At 43.4% G+C, this 6,016-nt stretch overlaps 1 pseudogene; it reads right to left on the minus strand.

Annotated features, from left to right (window-relative positions):
* Positions 1–1,133: 1,133 nt before the first annotated feature.
* Positions 1,134–6,016, minus strand: part of LOC102870685 — a 37,179-nt pseudogene continuing 32,296 nt past the window's right edge.

Raw genomic sequence — 6,016 nt, forward strand, 5'->3', positions numbered from 1 at the left:
GTTTGAAGACAACATGCATGCATGATGAATACCCTTATTAGTTTCTATCATCATAGAGTCTTACAACTTCACAATGAAACACAGAAAGGTTAAGAGATTTGTCCAAGGTCACACAGCACTGCAGATTTTCTTTTTTCATGTTAAATGGCCATCTTACTCATTTTTGTCCCAGTTCAGATTTTATGCCAGATTTTAGGAGATCTCAGTTCTAATCTTATTTGCCCCTAGCCCTTAATGTTTTCATTTCTAAGAGTTCACTTCTATAGAGTCATTTTAAGTAGTACTATCTTTGAAAACTGGACATAGTGACAATATGTGGAGAGATCAATTTTGCTTTAGCTCTTTACCACTCAATTCTATTGCTTTCTTTGGGCAAAGAATATGAGTTCATTATGCTCTTCCTTAATCTAGCTTCCTTGCAACTTTATGAAATCCTTCAAGCCTGGTATTAATATGCTAATTTCATGAAGAGGAAAGCAGACTGGGAGTTCCGTTATTGCTCGAAGATGGCACAGTAAGTGGTAACATTCTGATACAGACCCACAATTTTTAGTGACTCAATACTCAGGGACACAATTCTACTGACCACTAACAGCAAGGCTGATGGCTACCAAAGGTCATGTCCATTTGATCTCACTGCCTATTTGTCTGTAAAGGATACAGAGCTTTATAAAGGCTGAAGCTGCAAGGACATGGGCTTAGCTAGAAACACAAGAAAATTCTAGGCCAGAGTCTGTGTGTTAAGTGCCCTCAAGTCTATTGTGACTCACAGCAACCCTTCAAACAGCAGAGCGAAACCCTGCTCCTTCGCTATCCTCAAAATCATTGGTGTGATTGAACTTACACCCGCAGCCCTCGTGTCACTCCTGGGATGTGCTGGAGGTGTCAGTCCCAGGAATCTCGTCATTGCACCAGGGGGGTCCCCGGAGGGTGGGAGCTGCATGACCACAAGAAGAGGACTAAGTGCCTCAGTTAGCCAGCAAGGAAAGATGTTTATTAAAGCCAAAGGCACCTTGCTAGGGTTCTAAGACATTCATTCCCCAGGCCTGACTGGTCAGCAAAGATAGAGCATGCAGGAAATAGAGGGCGATGCCCTCACGGAGCTGAGAACACCTGCAGTGACATGAGTGCCCTCACTTCTCTATTCTGTTACACGTGTGCGTGAACTTCTCGACTTTGCGCAAGTCTCGAGACTGAGACCCTCGTGATCTCGCTGCGAGTCTCGCGAGACCCGTGACTCGGTGGGCTGCCTGTGGGTGCGGCGGTACCAAGCTGTGTAGACTTGAGCTGCATAGTGTTGTTGTTTTTCTCTCCATTTTCTGCTGCTTCCCCGGGGTCCACTATGTTCCCTTTATATTGCCTAGGTAATGTTACGTCCTTGTCCTTAACAGCCTCTCAGTCCAAACTATATTTTTCACTAATTCTACCTCGTTAGGCCTTAACATTCTCCTCCCGCTGCACGAAAGAGCCCCGAGCCCCAAAAATGCATTAGGATTTAAGGTGAAGATCGCTGTAGCCGCTTTATTCTGGATTTGGGCGCTGGCCCTCCGTGGGAGCGGAGTGTTCTGTGTCGAGGGTATTGAGAGGCAGGGTGAGGACAGGCGGACGGGGTCTTCGTCCGGCTTTGTGCATGGTGTGCGGTGCTTGGGGCCCGCCAGACGCCTCCTGCAACGACAGAATAAACTAGCAGGTTCAGAGAGAGCAGCAGCAGGCTGAGTGTCAAAGAGAAACGACCTCGAGGCTTTGCGTGTGAGACTAGGAACCTCAAGACTTGGGAAGATAAGGAAAGCTTTGAGAGGTTCCGTTTCCTCGCCTTTTAGAAATATTTCTGATAGGCATTAAAACGGGCTCCTTCAGAAAGATGCACAGTTCTCCTAGTAGTTACAGCACGTACTCTTAGTTCCACTGGGAGACAGCTGTTAGCGAGTTCAGTAACATTCTTTTTCTTTGTAGTAAGTTCGGTTTATGTCTTTTTGTTTGGGTGAGACTCTGTTCTAATTTAAGAGACATGAAGCTTGGGACCAGGGGCTATCAAAGGCATTTAAGTGAAGGTTCTGATATCAGAATGAAACAGTTTCCCTGGACACATCTAGTCACCCGAGTGAGGGCCCTGCCATGCAGTACTGATGGTGTGTGGGGGGGGGGCAGCTGCTACAGAGCTCATGCCTTTTTAATCTTCTGTCTCACCAGAGAGCTTGGTGACTTCCAGTGCGTTCCCGGCTGGCCACAGGGAAATCACAGCCCCGTGTCCAAACTGGATTGCATGGAGGAATGGCTTTATACGAGGCTATTGCTGGTAAGTCTGTCCTGCCCTGGTTGGCAGCTCATACTAGTGTCTAGGCTTCCTGCAGTAGAAACACACTCACTTGAGGCCTTTTGGAGTGAGCTGAAGTGGCAGCTTCCTGAGTAAGTCTTGTTCAAGGCTTGGAGTATGGCTCTTAGACAATCATCCCTGACACCTTTATGTCTCTACTGTTAAAGGTACTGGTCACAACCTTCAGAGGGTTGCGCTGAATTGACTTGGAGTCCTAATGCCACCTTTTGCAGGTTTTTGTCAGTACTTAGAGCAAAATTTGTAATCAAATAGACATTAATGACAATAGCAATGTATTTCAGGCTCTGATTTGCATATCTCGAAATTGCTTTAGTAATTCTACTTCTAGAAATTGCTGGGTTTTTCTCTTTCCCCTCAGTTACCTTATTAACCCTAACAGGTTTAACCTGGGCAGTTTTCATGCCTTCCAATTTAACAACAATCATCATCACGTGGTCTTTGAGTTTCTCTTGATTGGTCGTATTGCTAATTTCAACCTGGCTCTTGTGAGGGGATTAGAGCGTCTCTTGAGGGTAGATTAGCTTGCCGGACATAGAGGTGTTCTCTACATGTCTGTTTTTAAAAAAGGAACTGAAGCTAAGCTAGAGCATATCGGGGGGGTGGGGCATGAGGTTCCTTGGAACTGGTAGGTGGGTAGGGATGGGCACTAACTCATTGGAGTGTGTTCTGATCAAGCCATCTTGAGGAAACAGGGCATTGATAGTTCATGTCCAGTCCCTCTGGGTAACATAAAGTATTCTTTATATAAATCATACAAAGAAGATAGTGCCATGGTCTATTATTATGTGAGAACAGACTTAGTACCTAGTCTGATGTCTGTCACTAAGGTATTTTATTCTTTTAACAGGCTAGGGGTACAGTCAGAAATGGAGTTTGTTCATAACTGGTCTGGAGAACAGGCAGAATTAAGGAAGGCTTGGATGCAAGTCCTGACGTCTCGGGCTGTTAGCCTTTGGTACCGACTACTCAGGAAGCATCCCCCCGTACTAGAGCAGTCTGGTCCCTAGAGAAGGTGCTTTGTTTCTAGAGGCTTCCAGAAGCCTGTCCCTAACTAACAGTTGCAAGAATGGCACTTAGAACTCCTGTGAAAATGCCGTCAGAAGTCCTTGTTCCAGACTTGGTCCCATTTTAGTCTCCAGTTCCATCCTAAATTCCCCAGTGATCACTAGCCACCATTACATGGAGAATCTAAACAAGAAATTGCCCAAGGAAATTTGCTGCTCATTGGGAAAGAATCAGCCAAATTAGTATAATTAGACCCACCACAGAAGGGTATGATTCTGTGGGGAAAAGAAAAGAATTTGGAAGAAACAAAAAAAGATGGAAAGTTCGCATATGATAGCTAAGGTTCTATTAAGAAATCATCACAGATAGTCATCCTGAATGCAACTATAAGGGAGTAAAATTTCTTTTTTTTTTTTTTGCAAAATTTCTTATTTAGTGAGTTGACTGTAACATTTTTCATACCAGCCACGAATTGCATTGAGAAAATCTGTCAGGGACCTCTCCAGAGTACTGAAAAGCAATGATTTCAGTCTAGAGACTAAGGTGTGTCTGATTCAGGTGATGGTCTTCACAATTTCTTGCTATGCATCAGAGAACTGGGTAAGTAACTAAGGATGACAGAAGAAGAATTCATTCCTTTGAGTTGTGGTGCTGTAGAAGAGTCTTAAACATACGATAGACCATCAAGAAAACAAATAAGTCTGCCTTGGAGAGGGTGAAAAGCAAGTTTCTCCATGGAGGGTAGGATTTTGAAGCTGCATCTCACATACTTTGTGTACATGGCCAGGAGGTACCAGTCCTTGGAGAAGGACATCATGCTTGGAAGGGTGGAGGGACAATGCAGGAGAAGACAACTCCAGATGAGATCTGTTTACACGGTAACTAGGGCAGTGAGGGTATGTGTGTTGGAGTCAGTGAGATGGGCTCAGGGTAGGGCAGGCTTCAGAGCCCATTTATTTACTTACTTATTTTATTTGCCTAAAGGAGAAATTTCTGTACACAAGACAATGAGGGAAAATTATTAATTTGAAATTGTTAGTTATTACTTAAAATGAGTCCATGTGAAAAATAATCAAATCACCTCTACAAAGTGCTAAAGAGCAAGGACATCAATTTACAGATTTAGGTGCACCTGAGCAATTTTTGGCATATTGTTCTAGTCCTTGAAAATGGACATCTTGCTGGAAAAGGTAGAAAGTTGTCAGGATGGCAAAGGATTAAGCATAATTTGATTGATTGCTCTGAGTTGGAGTCCACTTGATGGCAACTTACAACAATATTTTGTGGCATTGATTGCAAGGCCACCCTGTAAACTTTTCCCATTTTGTGTTGTCTGTGGACAGTCTCAGTACTTGTACAAGGACTTCCTTCCAGAATCATTTCTTTTTCTCTTCCGACTCCTTCACTCTTCAAATGCAGCATCCGTAACTTACTTTATATCCTTGTCTCCTATGATTTCATCTGCTAAATTTCTCTTTCTGGAATGCTATGCTTATGATGATGGGAAATATGGTAGTGGCTGTCAGCAAATGTTGTACTAAATAGTCTCTGTGAAATTGTATATGTAAAACAAGTTGGCTTAGCAAACATGGTGTTGTATTGTTTAAGGGTTTAAACATGTTAGCTCTATTTAATATCACTATAAGTTTAATTATAACAATAATTATGTTATCAGTTCCACACATTGTTTAAAAAATGTTTTCTTAAATTAATTAGATCAAATTATGCAGCAAGATGTGACAAGCAATTAAAATTCTACGTGATACAGTGTTTTTAAAGAGCACAGCATATCCCACTGTAGAAAGCATCAAGTTTCTCTTTGCTTTTCAAAAGTCCAGGAAGGTCTTGTGGTTTTGAGCTCCTGCGGAAGCTAGGTTCCTGCGGAGTTACCTACTCAGCTGTTTTCCCCAGCATATTTTGTCTGCTCAGTGTTCAGATAAATTGGAGGCTCGTTTTTCACAGCAAGGCGTTGTCTGACTGGTCCCTCGATGTTGCATTGCAGTGTTTGAGAGTAGTGACCTTATTATTTGGTATCTTTTGTGTCTTCGCACTTTTCCACAGTGACCTATACTTTGAGAACAGATTGAACCACTGAGCCAGTCCCTCCTTGGCTTGAAAGTTAGATTTTTCTACATGTGCTCTATGCTGCACAGTGAGAGATCGATACGGTCTGTATTTTTACATTAAAAATTACAACAGCAAGAGCAACCCAGCTTCGCGAAGGCTCTGTGCGCACCGCGGCCCACAGGCACCCGGCACGAGCCCTCCCTGTCGCCAACATGCCCAAGAGGAAGGTCAGCTCGGCCGAGGGTGCGGTGAAGGAGGAGCCCAAGAGGAGATCAGCGAGGCTGTCAGCTAAGCTGCCTGCAAAAGTGGAAAGGAAGCCCAAAAAGGCAGCAGGAAAGGAGAAGTCTTCTGACAAAAAAGTGCAAACCAAAGGGAAAAGGGGAAGCAAAGGGAAAACAGGATGAAGTGGCTAACCAAGAAACTAAACAAGATTTACCTGCAGAAAATGGAGAAACTAAAAACGAAGAGCGTCCTGCCTCTGATGAAGCAGAAGAAATAGAAGCCAAGTCTGATTAATATTTGTCTACCATGTCTTATCAGTGGTCCCTCTATCTCCTTTCTTGTACAATCCAGAGGAATATTTTTATCAACTATTTTGTAAATGCAAGT

This window comes from Elephantulus edwardii, unplaced genomic scaffold (assembly GCF_000299155.1).
Source record: "Elephantulus edwardii isolate Elephantulus edwardi_28Jun2011 unplaced genomic scaffold, EleEdw1.0 scaffold00072, whole genome shotgun sequence".
Taxonomy (NCBI): Eukaryota; Metazoa; Chordata; class Mammalia; order Macroscelidea; family Macroscelididae; genus Elephantulus; species Elephantulus edwardii.